The sequence below is a fragment of the Staurois parvus genome, unplaced genomic scaffold, assembly GCF_062004578.1.
Source record: "Staurois parvus isolate SC_StPar_1 unplaced genomic scaffold, SC_StPar_1.0 ptg001026l, whole genome shotgun sequence".
Taxonomy (NCBI): domain Eukaryota; kingdom Metazoa; phylum Chordata; class Amphibia; order Anura; family Ranidae; genus Staurois; species Staurois parvus.
Window position 1 is genome coordinate 614,742 of NW_028318822.1, and position 18,345 is coordinate 633,086.

Sequence of the window (18,345 nt, forward strand, 5' to 3'; positions counted from 1 at the left end):
CCTTACAAACTTGAGCTTCGGAAGCTTGGTGATGAATAGTCCTGGAGGCACCTACATTCTTGGTAGAATGAGAGGTCACTGAAAAGGGTGAAGCCTTTCCTTTCAAACCATAAGCTTGAGAAATAAGCTGAAGGATCCAATGGTAAATTGTAGACTTTCATGACCCTTCTTTGGGCTCTCAGGAAGTACAGGGAGGGAAACTGATTCCTGAATCAGGGTAGTCAACTTCAGATGAGCCTTAACCACAACTGCGCTATAGCAGGATGATGGCTACACTGCGGTTGTCCAGTTCTGGGAGGGCAGGAAGGGGGTAAAAGTTTCTGGTAGGCAAGTGGTTAACAGCACAAACCATATCCAAGGCCTTTCCCATGGCATCTGAGGCTTAGGAAAAATCGAAGGCAAGACAATATCCTGGTTAATTTTACCACCGTGTGCAGCTGAGCACAACTTCCAGCCACTGTGTGACCTATTTTAATTCTTTATGCTCCTGACAACGCTCTCTTTTCTGGAGCAAAACATGTAGAGTTTCTTTTTTTTTTTTGGGTCTATTTTTAAGAGCACTTTTTGAATGCACATGGTATTCAATCCTCTCCCCCTTTTTTTTGGAGAGGTCTGTACTGCGGTTTATAGTGCATCTTTTGCATTCCTCAAGACAGTGAGGTATTTTTGGTGGGTATGGTGATGTATGGGGATTATCCATGAGAGGCTGACATTTAAGCCCGTGGATGAGTGTACCCGTATTACATATCTGTAGCAGGATAGATTATTCTATCCAATTAGTTTTATCCATGGGGGGAACTCCATTTCCTTAACAGAGATTATATATTCAAGCTGATAGGCTTCTGATCAAACTACAGTACCTCCTTGTATGCCGTCACTTCATCTAAAACGGTATGGTATTTGATTTGGTCTGGTGTTATTAACCATTTGGATGTAAGGGAAATAATTGCAATGGTATCCAGTTATATTGGTGTGCGCAGTACATTCCACTCCAATAGGCATTCATTACAGCTGAGCGTACATTTTTTATATGATCAAATAAAGGTTATATTTTAGATTCATCAGTTGGTCAGATGGTGGATAGGGAAACGCACCCTCGTCCAGTATAGATTTCAATATCCTGGTTAAGATGGAAGGCAGAAACCACTTTAAGTAAAAAAAGATGGCTGAGGCCAAAAAACCACCTTGTCAAGGTAGAACACCAGCAATGGTTCCTTACAGGAAAGGACAGCCAGTTCTAAAACCCTGGGAGCCAAAGTAATGGCAGCCCGAAACACCACCTTCCATGTCAAAAGAACTAAACGAAGCTGATGGAGGGGTTGGACTGGGGGGATTTCTGTAAGACAGGAAGAACCAAATTGTGATCTCACAGAGTCAACTGAGGTCTCACCAGGAGAGCAATATGCGGGACATCCTGTACCAAGAAATGCACCAGAGCAATGAGAAGTACTAGGCCTCCAAAAACAGACTGACAAGGCTGAAATCTAACCCTTGATTGTACTCAAGGCCAGTCGCTGATCAACTCCCGTTTAGAGAAAAGCCAGCAAACAGCCCACAACATGCTTGCAAGGATGAAAACTCCTAGTTTTGCACCAAACAATATACAATTTCTATGTCCTGTGGTAAATGTTCCTTGAAGTAGCCTTCGTAGTTTTCAAAAAGGTAGAAATGCCAGAATCAGTGACTCATCTGTCTCTCAGGACTCTGGCTTCAAAATCCAAGCCATTAGAGCCTGCAGCTGTAAAGAAGGATGGAAAATCAGACTTTGCAACAGGAGGTCATGACGACCTGGATAGATGCAAGGACTGTCCACTGACATGTTCACAATGTCAGGGATACCAAACACAGCGTACCCTTGTCACCCAGAAGGGAAGAGACTGCTTTCTTCCCTTTCCTATGTGCAAACATAGTCATGTAGGACCTTGTTTGTTTCGGCATGATAGATATGATCTATCCAAATATACACCTAATATTAATGTGCCCAGTTCCTATTGAATTTTATGAATGGTTACATGTGGAATAGACGTTTTATGGCAAGCTCTGCATTCCTAGCTTTAATGGCCTAACAGGTCATGTGTGACGGCTGCCTGAGTTATTGTTTTACGATACGGCAGAAGAAAGTGTCTTGCAAAATAGACATCCTGCCAAGACTAATTAGTGGGTTACAGCTCTGGAGCTGGCCTCTATTTGTGTTTTTATTTAAGCTAAGAGGCTCTTTTGAAGTTTTGCAACAACTTACAGCTACAAATTCCATTTGAAGAGGAGGGGAGAAAGATGATTGTTCATGAAAAAAAAATGGCTGAGACTTTAACAAGATGGCTGTCGCATAGATCTTCCATGTCTCTATTGCGCATAATCGTTACAGCCACCTGTGCAGTAAGTCCATCCGTGACATTTCCTGGCTACTAAATATTCCACGCTCAACTGTTAGTGGGATTATAACAAAGTGGAAGCAACTGGGAACAACAGCAACTCAGCCACCCAGTGGTAGGCCACGTCACATGACAGAGCGGGGTCAGCGCATACTGAAGTGCAAAGTGCAAAGAAGTCGCCAACTGTCTGCAGAGTCAATAGCTAAAGACCTCCAAACTTGGTGTGGCCTTCAGATTAGCTCAACAACAGTGCGTAGAGAGCTTCATGGAATGGTCAGGCACCTTTGCCAGTTCTCATGAACAGCCCCCCACTCATCCTGACTTATCCCTTTGTACTGACCCACCCCTAGACAGCTGGAGCACCATGCAGCTCAGGCACTATCTCCTGACATTTGTGAAATCTGGTTTCTCATGGCTTTCAAAACATTGTGTCAGAAGGAAGCACTTTCTAGACACACACTTTCACTCCTATACAGTTTCCTGACTGCGTCTTCCGACAATGCCGCACCAGCATTTGTGCATCATTGGGAAACTGATCTAGGAATGACTTTTATGGCCAAACAGGTAGACAAGATTCTCCTGCTGACTCATAAATCTTCCATAGCGAAGACATATCAGGAGTACCGAGTCCCATATATACTCAAAAAAGTTGACCTAACATTCCAGATACATGTTGGTGTTGTGCCCAAGACGTTGGTACGTTGGCTCATATTTCCTGTCTCTGTCCTAGACTGCGCCCCTTCTGGGAGGACGTGACAGCCACAGTTAAACAATTGACGTCTGTAGACCTGAGTGGGAACCTAGCAGTCTACCTGCTCCACCTGATGGAGAGGTCCATCTGAAAATACAAGTCTTGTCTTACAATCCACTTGGTGAATGTGGCAAAGGCTTGCATCGCAGTTTTGTAGAAGCAGACACAACCTCTGACTAGGTCACTGTGGTCTTCCAAAGTCAATGATATTCTCCATATGGAGGACTTAACGGCTCCTCTTCACAACACTGAGAGGGCCTTCAGAGAAAGGTGGAGGCCTTGGAGATACTTTAAATATCACAAGGTCATGCCTCAAGCTGACCCTGACCTTCCTTAACTAGTTGCCGACCGCAGATAGCCGAATGACGGCTAAACTGCGGCCGGCCAGTTCTGAGTGGACGTCATATGACGTCCTCCCAGAACGCGCTCTCCTGCGCGCCCCAGGGGGCGCGCACCCGGCGATCTCCGTGATCGCTGTGTCCTACGGACACAGCTGATCACGTGATGTGGTAAAAGGCCAATCATACCGGCCTTTTACCACGTGATTAGCGGTGTCCAATGACACGCTGATCACAGGGAAATGCAAGTGCCGGTTCTCGGCTGCACTTTCCTCACGCTGTCAGATCGTGAGGAAAGTACTGCCGAGAACTGGCAGTTGTCAGAGCGGGGATCGGCACCGATCATCAGGGCACTGATGATCAGTGCCCTGATGATCGGTGCCCAGCAATGCCACCCGCAAGTTCCGCCCACCTGTGCCCAGCAGTGCGCCCACTAGCTCCGCCCACCTGTGCCCAGCAGTGCGCCCACTAGCTCCGCCCACCTGTGCCCAGCAGATCACCCACCTGTGCCACTCTGCAGTGTCACACACCTGTGCCCAGAAGTGCCACCTACCTGTGCCCAGCAGTGCCATCCACCTGTGCCCACCCACCTGTGCCCACCAGTGCCACCCACCTGTGCCCACCCACCAGTGCTGCCCACCAGTGCTGCCAGTCAGTGCCACCAGTCAGTGCCACCAGTCAGTGCCCAGGGGTTGTGCCAGTCAGTGCCGCCAGTCAGTGCCCAGCAGTGATGCCAGTCAGTGCCGTCTATCAGTACCCATCATCAGTGTCACCTATCAGTGCCGCCTATCAGTGCTGCATATTAGTGCCGCCTATCCGTGACACCTCATTAGTGCTGTCATCAGTGCCGCCTATCCGTGCCACCTCATTAGTACTGCCTATCAGTGCCCTTTAGTGCTGCCTATCAGTGCCCATCAGTGCCGCCTATCAGTGCCCATCAGTGCTGCCTCATCAACGCACATCAGTGAAGGAGAAAAAATACCTGTTTGAAAAATTTTATAATAGAAACAAAGAAACTTTTTTTTTTTTTTCAAATTTTTTGCACTTTTTTAATTTATAGCGCAAAAAGTAAAGGGCCCAGTGGCGATTAAATACCAACAAAAGAAAGCTCTATTTGTGAGAAAAAAATTATCAAAATTTCATATGGGTACAATGTTGCATGACCGCGCAATTGTCAATCGAAGTGCGGCAGCGCTGAAAGCTGAAAATTGGCCTGGTAAATAAGGGGGTATAAGTGCCTGGTAGGCAAGTGGTTAAAGTACTCGTTGGGGGGGCAAATGTCCTTGAGAAACCTAATCTGGAGACATTCCCAAAGAACAACTCCGCCCCCCCTTTTTTTTTCTCTCTTACTACTTTCTGTTACCCTTATTCTCTCTTACTTAGTTCCTGTAAGCTGCCTTGCCATAGTTGGTGACCAGTGCTATGATTTTGTACAGTACTTGCACTGACAGTTCACTCGGGCAGCTCTATGTAGGTTAAGCTCTCAGTTGAATAGTACATTAGAATGTTTCTCTTCCTATATAATTCTGTGTATCTGATTGAAGTACGTCTGCCTCTTGACCCTATGTGATGCAATCTCTATGCTCATTTATGTGTGGCGAAATTTGGAAAAGTGATGATTTATCGATTATATGCCTCTGTATTACAAACCGATGTTCATATAATCCTTTGTAAGAAGGTTTCCAAGGGGCAAGGGGCTGGACACCCTTATAAGTGTTGGAGCCTGCTCAGTTGGAGAAAAGTGGAGGAAGAGTTTGGGTAGAAGACAGGAGGATGTGAGGCTGAAGGAAGGAGGCTGTGAGGAGGCCCAGTGGGATGGGGCCTACCTGCAGACCTGAAGCTGGAAAGGAGGAGAGCTCACAAGCTCTCTGAGAGAGGACCACCTGTATGACAGGGAAGGAGCGGCCCAACTGACAGGCCTGGTAGCAGCCACCAACGCACAAGTGGTACAGGAAAGGATATGAGTGAATACACCTACACCCCCTGGGTGGATAGTGGAAGAAGAACTCTGGTGGATGGTTGGGTTGGATTAGGATTTCCATATCTGTATATTCTATATTAATCAGATTGCAGCAAGTCCAAGTATTGCATGACTGCCGTAGTCGGGAACCATATATCAGTTTTGCCATTCCATCGGAGGTTCTTTATAACCAGCACATACCATTTTGCATCTGCATGTAGTTTATAATGTTCATCTCCCTGTGACAAATGGTCTAGATTTTATAGAGACAAACATATCCCCTCTGATCTGAGAAGAAAGTGACTGATGTTTTGCAGATGGTGTGGAGCCCATGGTGGACGGATTTCTCCCTTCATGCTGCTTTTGGAGATGCCTGGTCTGAAGGATTCTATTGAGGGCTGGTGAGGTGATGGTTGCTCTTATCTCAGCTGCAAACCTTCAGGACTTGTCAGAATGTCCTTGGTGGTGCTAGGTGTTAACTCAAGATGCAGGTCTGCATGGTATTTCCAAATACTACAACAAGATCATTTAGCAAAACTATTGACCACTGGAGTAATAAAATATTTTCAATACCACGCGGGCCTGCACAACTATCCATCAGATGGGGACAACACCCCTCCTATAACAGACAGGTCCTCATACAGGGATGTACCATCCATCATAGGGACCACACCCCTCATATATAATAGACAGGTCCTCATACAGGGATGTACCATCTACCATAGGGACCACAAACCTAATATATACTAGACAGGTCCTCATACAGGGATGTACCATCCATCATAGGGACCACACCCCCCATATATAATAGACAGGTCCTCATACAGGGATGTACCATCTATCATAGGGACCACACCCCTCATATATAATAGACAGGTCCTCATACAGGGATGTACCATCTATCATAGGGACCACACACCTAATATATAATAGACAGGTCCTCATACAGGGATGTACCAACCATCATAGGGACCACACCCCTCATATATAATAGACAGGTCCTCATACAGGGATGTACCAACCATCACAGGGGATCACAACCCTCATATAATAGACAGGTTCTCATATAGGGAGGTACCATCCATTATAGGGGGCATAATTTCTCATATAATAGACAAGCCCTCATACAGGGATGTACAATTCCTTATTAGAGATCACACCCCTCATATAATAGACAGGTCCTCATACAGGGATGTACAATTCATTATCAGAGATCACACCCCTCATATAATAGGTTCTCATACAGGGATGTACCATCCATCATAGTGACTCCACCCCTCATACCATAGAGAGGTTCTCATACAGGGATGTACCATCCATCATAGGGACTATGAACCTCATTCAATAGACAGGTACTCATACAGGGATGTACCATCCATCATAGGGACTATACCCCCCATATCATAGACAGGTCCTCATACAGGGATGTTCCATCCATCATAGGGACTATACCCCTCATACCATAAACAGATCCTCATAGAAGGATGTATCATCCATCATAGTGACCACACCCCTCATATCATAGATAGGTCTTCATACATGGATGTGCCATTCATCACAGGGACCAGACCCCTCATATAAACGACAGGTCCTTTTAGAGGGATGTAATTTCCATCATATTGATTATACCCCTCATATCATAGACAGGTCCTCATACAGGGATGTACCATCCATCATAGGAACTATACCCTTCATATCATAGATAGGCCTTCATGCAGGGATGTGCCATCCATCACAGGGACCAGACCCCTCATATAAATGACAGGTCCTTATACAGGGATGTACTATCCATCATAGGGACCACACACCTCATATAATAGACAGGTCTACATACAGAGATTATTGAGGAAACTTTCTTAGTCACAAACAATTATAGTTATTCCTCATAACTGAGGTCCTCCAGCCATTAGCTTTGTTGCCCTTCTCTGAACTCTGTTTAGCTCAGTCACACCCTTACTGAAGATTGGTGACCAGAAGTTGACGGTGTACTCAAGATGTGGAAGAACCAGGGTTTTGTAAAGTGCCAGAACTATAGTTTTATCTCTTAAGTAAATATCTTTTTTTGCATGCTAATAGTCTGTTGGCCTTGTTTGCGATAGCTTGGCATTGCATGCTATTGCTGAGCCTGTGATCTACTAGGGCACGCAGATCCTTTTCCATCTTTGATTCTCCCTGAGGTTCTCCACCTAATGAGTAACTTGTATGCTTGTTTAGTTCCCTAGTACATTACTTTACATTTTCCAATATTAAATCTCATCTGCAATATAGCTGCTCACCCATTTATTTTATGGAGGTCTTCTTTTAAAGTTGCTATATCTTGTTTTGAGGTTATTCCCCTGCTCAAATCTATGGTAGATACACTACATCCAAAGGCCTTCCTCTATTTAAATCACAGCTTACCTCCTCAGAGAATGTTCAAAGTTGGTCAATCAAGAACGGTGCTTCAAAAATCCATGTTGGTTACTACTAATGATACTTTTTTCATCAGCAAATTCTTGCCTTCCAATAGTTTACATACTATTGATGTTAGGCTGACTGGTCTGTAGTTTTAAGGTATATATCTCAGACCTTTTCAAATATTGGATCCGCATATGTTTTTCACCAATCAGCTGCTATCACTCCAATTAGTAAACTGTCCTTAAAAATTAAGAACAATGATCTGGTTATAACATGGCTAAGATTTTTGAGAACTCTTGGGTGGTAGCCATCTGGTTCTGGTGATTTATTCACATTACATTTTTTGAAGACTGGTCTCTGTCAGCCACAAGGGTGCATTCTATACAATGTTACTAACATTACTGTCTTGCTTTTTATACCCCTCCTTTTTCTTCATATAAGCGAAGAAGAATGTATTTAATACAATTGTCTTTTCCCTGTCACTTGTAAACATCTAACCCTCATCAACTTGCCTTTCTACCATTAAAGCAGTATTAAATCCAAACGCAAACATTTATTATATTGCAGCTTACCAGTTCTTACATGCGATCTTTTTTTTATCTCTCTCTCTCTCTTTTTCTGTCTCTTTCTTTTTCCAGTAAGAATTACATGTTCTCCATTAGAATGTATCAATTACAGAGATAAGACACTATTTAATACTGACCTGGTGCTTACAATGATCAGCTTTTATTTATGGAAAAACTTTTATGTCAAAAGAAAAAAAAACTGTTCTGATTACAAAATGTTAGCTGGAGTTTGGCTTCAATTAGTGTATATAAATCTGCTACTACATCTAACACTCCCCATCTCCCTTCCCCCAAATTAACAATGCTACTGTCCAAAAGGTACCCTCTGCACTCCTTCATCCAGAGTGGGGGTGCTACAATGCACAGCTGCACCAGATTTTGCACTTGTCAGGGTTGGGCTCCTGCTACTTAATGAGCAGCTCTTTTCTTTTACCCCTGGTTCACATATCTGTGGCCATGCGGGCCGCGTTTTGCATGGGCACGAGAGCCCATTCTTTTGCATGGACTCTAGTGCCCCGGGACACGCAGGGAAGAAGTCGACTGTCAATATCTGCTGGTGTCCCCAGTGGACCATCAACATCTGTCACAGTGTATCAGTGCACAAAAAATCTGTCACAGTGTACCAGTGTCCCATCAACATCGGTCACAGTGTACCGTTGTCCCTAGTAGACCATCAACTTCTGTTAGTGTTCCTAGTGGACCATCAACATCTGTCAGTATCCTAGTGGACCTTCAACATCTGTTGGTGTCCCAGTGGACCATCAACATCTCTCCGTATCCATACTGGACCATCAAAATCTGTTGGTGTCCCTAGTGGACCATCAACATCTGTCAGTGTCCCTAGTGGACCTTCAACATCTGTTGGTGTCCCAGTGGACCATCAATGTCAGGGCTCCAGGTATGACCAGAGGTGTGTGGGCTAACACAGGGAAATGCAGGCTCAAGTATGGTGTAAACAATATACAAAAATATAAACACACAATATAAACAAAACCAAACCTCCAACTGATAATGGAAAGTACAAGCACACAGACAAGAGTAGTCAGAGCTGGTGAGGTGGAGTGGTCAGGCAGGCCGGGTCAGGAACCATCGGGAAGACAAGGTACAAAGGAGCAGGCAGAGCATAGTCAGACGGGCCGGGTCAGGAACAATCAGGCAGACAAGGTACCAGAGGAGCAGGCAGGAGAGTGGTCAGGAATAGCCGAGGTCGGTGCAGGCAGAGTTCTATCAATGTCAGGAGTCAGGCAGAGTGATCAGGAAGGCAGGCAGACAACAGGATCAGGTTCAGGCACAGGGGCTCATGGGAACAATACACCAAGGCACTGATTGCAGGCCTGGTCCTGCTTAAATACACCTCCTGCAATCAGCCTCAGGTGATGGCTTGACTGCAGGAGTGAGATTCTGGCTGCTGAGAGCACCCACTGGCCAGCACTGGTACTGCAGCCCACAAGGCAGGTGAGTCCCACCACCAGTGGCGAGTCCATTCCTGACAATCAACATCTCTCTATGTGCATACTGGACCATCAAAATCTGTCAGTGTTCCAGTGAACCGTCAATATATGCTGGTGTCCCTGGTGGACCATCAACATCTGTCAGTGTGCCAGTGGACCATCATCTGTCAGTGTCCTAGTGGGTCTTCAACATCTGTTGGTGTCCCAGTGGACCATCAACATCTCTCCGTATCCACACTGGACTGTCAACATCTGTTAGTGTCCCAGTGGACTGTCAAAATCTGTTGGTGTCCCTAGTGGACCATCAACATCTGTTAGTATGCCAGTAGCCTGTCAACATCTGTTAGTATCCTCAGTGGACCATCAACATCTGTCACAGTGTCCCTGGCCAGGTACTAGTGATGGGGTGTCATGCTGCCACAAAGAATTAGGGCCCATACCACAGTGGCAGAATGTGTTCTGAGGTGTAATTCTAAGTATGCCTGTGCTGTGTGGTAGAAATACACTATATATCTAAAAGTTTGTGGACACCTGGCCATCACACCTTCTTCTAAGACCAAATGTATGTGGACATTCCTCCAAATGTTGGAGCTCAGGTGCTTCCAGTGAATGGTACTCTTATGGTAATGTTAAAACTACATTATACAGACATTACAGAAAATCGTGCTCTTCCATCCTTGTGGTAACAGTTTTTTAGTGAAGACCCTTTTGTGTTCCTTCATGATTGTGCCCCTGTGTACAAATCCACCTCCATAAAGACGTGGTTTGACTTATTTGGTGTGGGGAAACTCAAGTGTCCTGCACAGAGACCTGACCTCAACCCTACTGAACACCTTTGAGATGAACTGGAACGCTGATGGTGAGCCAGGTCTTCTCACCCAACATTAATACCTGACTTCACAAATTAGCAATTTCCACAGACACTCCAAAATCTTGTGGAAAGCCTTCCCAGACAAGTGGATGTGGAGTGGTTGTTATATCTGCAAGTGAAAGGATAACTTCATATTAATGGGATTTCCAAGCTAATATAGAGTGATGGTCTACCACACACTTTTGGCTGTATAGTGTACATTTGGCTATAGAAGGTGTGATGCCCAAGTGTCCACACACTTTTGGATATATAGTATTATTATTATTATTATACAGTATTTATATAGCGCCATAGTGGTTTGCTCAGCACTGTACAATAGCAAGGGGACAGAACATGAGACAAAACAGTAACAATACAATACATGAGCGGTTCGAGGGCCCTGCTCTTTTGAGCTTACAATCTAGGAGGGAGGGGAAGTGGTACAGGAGGAAGTGGCTGTGGGGGATGGAGTGGTGGGAGGAGTGGAGGAGGTTGGTTGTTAGGTGAGGGTGGGGCAGGCTTCCCTGAAGAGATGGGTTTTCAGGGTGCGCCTGAAGGTGAGGAGGGTAGGTGACAGTCTGATGGATTGGGTTAGGGCGGGTGTCGGCAACCCGCGGCTCCAGAGCGGCTCTTTTTCATCTTTGCTGCGGCTCCGGAGCACACTGCCCACCAGGTGACAGGCAATAGGGTTTCAGTGGTCGGCAAGCCGCGGATCGCAAGCCACATGCGGCTCTTCTGTGTGCCGGGCGCCCGCTCCCCTCCCTCCTCTCGGGCGGCCGCCTCAAAAGTCTGGACTCTTTTAATCCGGCCCGCGGAGCGTGGAACATTAGCTGTCAGGATGTAGGCGGGGCAGCCAGGATGTAGGCGGGGCAGTGTGACGAACTCCTCTCACAGTCCGCCCTGAAGACCGGAACACAGCGCGGGAACACAGCGAGAGGAACGCGCGGAGCAAAGGTAAGTGAATTGAGACAATATGGGGAATTAATTACTATAGGGGGGATGAATTACTATGGGGGATGAATTATTATATGGAGGATTAATTACTATGGGGGATGAATTACTATGGAGGATGAATTACTATATGGGGGATGAATTACTATGGGGGATGAATTACTATGGAGGATGAATTACTATATGGGGGATGAATTACTTTGGAGGATGAATTACTATATGGAGGATGAATTACTATATGGGGGATGAATTACTATGGGGGATGAATTACTATGGAGGATGAATTACTATAGGGGGGATGAATTACTATGGGGGATGAATTACTATAGGGGGGATGAATTACTATATGGGGGATGAATTACTATGTGGGATGAATTACTATATGGGGGATGAAGCTAACTGCACGATCCTGTATATAGCATTAAGGTAAGAAACAATATATGCAGTGTCGGATTTGTTTTAAATGTTGCAATGGTTTTGCGGCTCCCAGTCTTTTTTTTCCCTTCGGAAACGGGTCCAAGTGGCTCTTTATGTCTTAAAAGTTGCAGACCCCTGGGTTAGGGAGTTCCAGAGGATGTAGGAAGTCCTGGAGACGTCCTGCAGTCGGGCGTGGGAGGAGGAGACCAGGGAGCTAGAGAGTAGGAGGTCCTGTGAGGAGCGAAGGGCATGGGTAGGGTGGTATTTGGGTATCAGGTCAGTTAGGTAGTTTGGGGCGGCGTTGTGAATGGCTATGTAGGTCAGAGTTAGTCATTTGAACTTGATGCGCTGGGCAATCGGAAGCCAGTGAAGGGATAAGCAGAGGGGGGTGGCAGATGTGGAGCGGTTGGTGAGGTGGATGAGTCTAGCTGCTGAGTTCAGGATAGTCTGGAGCGGGGATAGCATGTGTTTGGGTAGGCCAGTGAGAAGGGAGTTGCAGTAGTCCAGGCGTGAGATGATGAGGGAGTGTATGAGTTGTTTAGTAGTGTCTGGGGAGAGGAATGTACGTATCTTGGAGATGTTGCGGAGGTGGAGCCTGCATGACCTTGATAGTGATTGGACATGAGGTTGGAAAGAAAGGATTTAGTCCAGGGTGACACCCAGGACTTTGGCTTGCGGGGTGGGATTGATGGTGGCGTTGTTAGTCGTGATGGAGAGGATGGGGGGGGGACAGGTTTAACTTGAGGAAATGGAGCGACATCCAGTCTGATATGTCGTTCAGGAGGTGGGCGATGCAGGCGGAGAGTGAGGGGGTGAGGTGGAGGGTGGAGAGGTAAATTTGTGTGTCATCGGCATAGAGGTGATAGTTGAAGCCATGGGAGTGTATCAGTTTGCCAAGGGAGGAGGTGTAGATGGAGGAGAGGAGGGGTCCGAGGACAGAGCCTTGGGGGACTCCAACAGAGAGGGGGAGAGAGGGGGAGGTGGCAGTGTTATAGGTGACGCTGAAAGAGCGTTGGGATAGGTAGGAGGAGAACCAGGAGAGAGCAGCGTCCCTGATGCTAAGGGAGTGCAGTTTTGTAAGGAGGAGGGGGTGGTCGACTGTGTCGAAGGCCGCGGAGAGGTCGAGGAGCAGGAGGACTGAGTAATGGCCATTAGCTTTGGCGGTTAGCAGGTCATTAGTGATTTTGAGTAGGGCGGTTTCGGTGGAGTGTAGGGGACGGAAGCCTGGCTGTAGTGGATCAAGGAGGTTGTTATCAGTGAGGTGGGCGCTTAGGCGATTGTAGGCCAAGCGCTCAAGGAGCTTGGAAGTGAATGGTAGCAGGGAGATGGGTCTAAGGTTGTTTGGGTCAGTGGGGTCAAGGGAGGGTTTTTTGAGTATGGGGGTGATATGTGCGTGCTTTAGAGGGGAGGGGAATGTGCAAGTGGAGAGGGAGAGATTGAAGATGTGGGTGAGGGAGCGAATGATGGAGGAGGGGGGTGAATGGAGGAGCTGTGAGGGGATAGGGTCCAGGGGGCAAGTGGTGAGGCGGGCTTCAGTGAAGACCTTAGTGACCTCCTCAGTGGTAGCTGGGCTGAAGGAGCGGAGCGATGGGGAGGTGATAGTGTGCAGGGTGTTAGGTATGGTGGGGGGCAGTGCGGGTATGAGGTCGGAGAAGGGGAGAGTTGAGGGGGTGATGGGGCGGGCAAGGTGGAGAGGTAGATTGTGAGTTGACAATGTCCTTATGGATTGCATCAATCTTGTTTTGGAAATGATTGGCAATCTCGTGGGCGGTGAGTGAGGTACTGAGTGGAGGTGGGGGGGGGGAGAGAGCAAGGATTTGAAAGTGGAGAAGAGCCGGCGAGGATAGGTGGAGAGGGTGTTGATGAGGTTAACGAAATAGGCTTGCTTGGCGGCGTGGAGGGAGGAGGTGTAGGTGAGAAAGGCGGCTTTGTAGAGGTAGAACGCACGAGGGGATCTGGTTTTGCACCATAATCGCTCCAGCACGCGACTGCGTCATTTGAGACATTTCGTATGGTCGTTCTGCCAGGGTTGAAGCGGTCGGGGTCTGATGTTAATGTGTGGTTAGAGGTGCCAGGGAGTCTAGGGCAGCTGACAGCGAGTCGTTATACGCAGTAGTGGCCAGGTCAGGGCATGACAGAGGAAGGATACTATCGTACAGACGGTCAGCTGCCGGGTGGAGATGGGCAGGGTTCAGGTTGCGGAGGTTACGGCTGGTGATGGTTTGATGCTTTGGGGGGGAGAGTTAGAGGAGGGGGAGATGGAGAATGTGAGGAGATGGTGGTCAGAGAGGGGGAAGGGGGTGTTAGTGAGGTCGTGGGGGTGCAGAGGTGGGAGAAAATGAGGTCCAGGGTGTTTCCATTGGGGTGGGTGGAGGACTTTGTGTGCTGTGTGAGGAGGTTAGGAGGAGGAGTTGGGAAGTAGCCAGGTTGTTGGTGTTGATGGGGATGTTGAAATCCCTGAGGATGATGGTCGGTAGCTCAGAGGAGCGGAAGAAGGGAAGCTAGGCAGCAAAGTCGTCCAGGAAGAGGGATGCGGAACCAGGAGGCCAATAGATTACTGCAATACTCAGGGGGGTGGGAGAGAAGAGCCAGATGCAGTGGGCCTCGAAGAAGGAGAAGGTTAAGGAGGGGGGGTTAGGGGGGGCCTGGAAGGTGCTCAGCGGTGACAGGAGCATGCCGACCCTGCCGCCTCTGCGACCACTCTGGGTGAGTGAGTCCAGATGAGGCCTCCATAGGTGAGTGCTGCAGGGGAGGTGGAGTCAGTGGCTTGGATCCAGGTTTTGGTGATCGCTAGGAGATTAAGGGAGTGGGAGACAAATAGGTCGTGGATGGCGGTGAGCTTGTTGCAAACCGAGCGGGCGTTCAGGAGGAGTGGATGCGGGGAGGAGGGGGACGGGTATGAGGTTGAGGGGGTTGCGGCGGCTGGCGGGAGCAGGAGGGTGCCTAGAGGGGGAGTAGGGAGGTGGGGGGCCAGGGTTCAGGGAGATGTCACTGGCGGTTAGGAGAAGGGTGAGGAAGGTGGCATGGGAACGAGATGTGCAGGAGCGAGTGGATCTGTTAGTGGTGGCGTGTGGGTCGGCGGGAGGGTGGAGTATTAGGAGGAGGTGGTGAGAAGGAAGAAGTGAAGGAGCAATGTAGAGCTGTTTTGGGGGAGTAGGGGAGGCAATTTTGGGAATGGAGGAGAGGAATACGAGGAGGAGGAGTGCAGGTGGCATGTTAGAGTGAGCGGAGTGCTGGTCAGATCAGGGAGGTGAGAGGTTTCATATCAGGGTGTGATGATGCGGAGAGTCTGTCATGTCGTGGCGGAGGTCATCTGTGTCCATCTGTAGGAGGAGAGTGAGAGTGGTGGGCAGCTGGGTTAGCAGCTGGCAAGTTGCAGTCCGTGGGTTCTGTAGGCCAGCGGCTGTGTTGTGGCATGGCGTCTGGTGGCTGGCGATCCTTGGCGGGATGGTGGGCTTGCGGTCCCTGGCGGGATGGTGGGCTTGTGGTCCCTGGCGGGATGGTGGGCTTGCGATCCCTGGCGGGGTGGTGGGCTTGCGATCCCTGGTGGGGTGTAGGGTTTGCGATCCCTGGTGGGATGGTGGGCTTGTGGTCCCTGGTGGGATAGTGGCCTATAGTCCCTGGTGGTGGTTTGTAGTCCCTGGTGGGTAGTAGGTGCTCCTGTTAGTGTCCCTGGTGGCTAGCGGTGTGATGGCGGCTGGGCTCCCTGGTGGGTAGTAGGTGCCCCTGATAGTGTACCTGGTGGCTAGTAGTGTGATGGCGGCTGGGCGGCGGTGTCCCGATTCGTCACGGCTCAGGACCCCTCAGGATGGCAGCGGACCCCTCCTGGTGGGATGGTGGGCTTGCGGTCCCTAGCGGGATGGTGGGCTTGCGGTCCCTGGCGGGATGGTGGGCTTGCGATCCCTGGCGGGGTGGTGGGCTTGCAATCCCTGGTGGGGTGTAGGGTTTGCGATCCCTGGTGGGATGGTGGGCTTGTGATCCCTGGTGGGATAGTGGCCTATAGTCCCTGGTGGTGGTTTGTAGTCCCTGGTGGGTAGTAGGTGCTCCTGTTAGTGTCCCTGGTGGCTAGCGGTGTGATGGTGGCTGGGCTCCCTGGTGGGTAGTAGTGCCCCTGATAGTGTACCTGGTGGCTAGTAGTGTGATGGCGGCTGGGCTGCGGTGTCCCGATTCGTCGCGGCTCAGGACCCCTCAGGATGGCAGCGGACCCCTCCTGGATGTCGGCAGGACTGGTAGGGGTGGTGGAAGCTTCCCCTGTTCTGGGGATGGAGTGGTGGCATCCCGTCATGGCCGAGATCCTGGCCTCGACCCGCCGGAGCTTCGCCAGAGGGACGGAGTGTCCAGGACCCCTTCTGGGTGTTGGCGGGGATCTCGGCGGCAGCTCAGGGGCCCGGATGGTGGCGGATGGAGTGAACTCTGTGGTCCTCTGTCGTTCGTTGCGGCCGGTAGGAAAGGCCGCGGCTTCAGGGGCCATGATAGGCCGTGAGTCGCCGGGGCTCCGCCGGAGGGACAAAGTGCCCAGCTGCCCTTCTGGGTGTTGGAAGGATCTCCGGAGGACCCTTGTACCGCCCGGATGGCGGCGGATTCGGCGGGGGCGCCGGAGCTTATGCGGCCACTCCGGACGTCCTCCTTTCTTCTACTGTATATCTTCTATAGTATATCTTAAAAACTGACAACTTTGTGTAAAAAAAAAAAAAAAATTAATTTTCACTTTTCCCAAAAGCTTGTAGCAAAAAAAATAACATAATGAAAAGATTCATTATGCCTCATAGAAAATGTTGGGGTGTTTTGTTTTCCAAAATGTGGTCATTTTGTGGGTGTTTCCACTGTCTGGGTGCTCCATAGAATTCCTGAAGGTGCTGCTTGGATGTTGGGCCTCTCTATGTGGCCAGGCTATGAAAAGGTCTCACACATGTGCTATCAGCACAAGTAGCAGACTGTATTTTGGGGTGTATTTCTTAGTATGTCATGCTGTGTGTTAGAAATATCTTAAGTGTAAAAAAAAAACAACTTTATTTTATTTCCACATTTTCCAAAAACTTGACAAAAAAATGACTCATTATGCCTCATAGAAAATATGTTGGGGTGTTTGCTTTCCAAAATGTGGTAACTAAAAGTGTTTCCATTGCCCAGGGCCTTCAAAAGTGTGAGAGGTAGTTAGAAAATTATGTAATTTATGCTCCTTGAAAGCCCAAAGGTGCTTCTTGGATTTTGGGTCTCTCTATGTGCCAAGGCTGTGAAAAAAATCTCACACGTGTGTAATTATACATATGCCTTTGCCATGTGTAAGAAATAACTTGTTAAAATGACAATTTTGTGAAAAAAAACATTTTATTTGAGTTTTTCATTTTCCAAAGAATTATGGGAATAAATTACAACTGCAACAAAATTAACCATGCCTCTTACTAAATCCCTCAGGATGTCTACTTTCCAAAAAAGGGGTAATTTGGGGGTATTTGTACTGTCCTGGCATTCTAGGTCCTCAGAAAATGAGATAGGCTGTCAGTACATCAGGTTTGATCAATTTTCACACATATATATACACCCACACTCACTGGTCACTTTATTAGGCACACCTTGCAAGTGCCAGGAAAACATCCCTCACACCATGACACCACCACCACCAGCCTGAACCATTGATACAAGGGAGGATGGATCCATGCTTTCAAGTTGTTTATGCCAGATTTTGTCCCTACCATCTGAATGTCGCAGCAACCAGTCTGCCCGTTCTTCTCTGACATCAACAAGGCATTTTCCTCCACACAACTGCCACTCTCTGGATATGTTCCCTTTTTCGGACCATTCTCTGTAAACCCTAGAGATGGCTGTGCGTGAAAATCCCAGCAGATCAGCAGTTTTTGAAATACTCAGACCAGCCCGTCTGGCACCAACAACCATGACATGTTCACAGCTACCTAAATCCCCTTTCTTCCCCATTCTGATGCTCGGTTTGAACTTCAGCAAGTCGTCTTTACTGCCTATAGATGTCTACATGCATTGAGTTGCTGCCATGTGATTGGCTGATTTGCAATTTGTGTTATCAAGCAATTGAACAAGTGGACCTAATAAAGTGGCTGGTGAGCAATATATATATATATATAAATATAAATAATATATATATACACACACACACAGTTGCAAAAAAAAGTATGTGAACCCCTTGGGATTCCGTGGAGTTTTGCATGAATTGGGCATAAAATGTGCTCTGAACGTCATCTAAGTCACAACAATAGAAGAACACAGTCTGCTGAACATAATACTACACAAACATTAGATGTTGCCATGGTTTAATTGC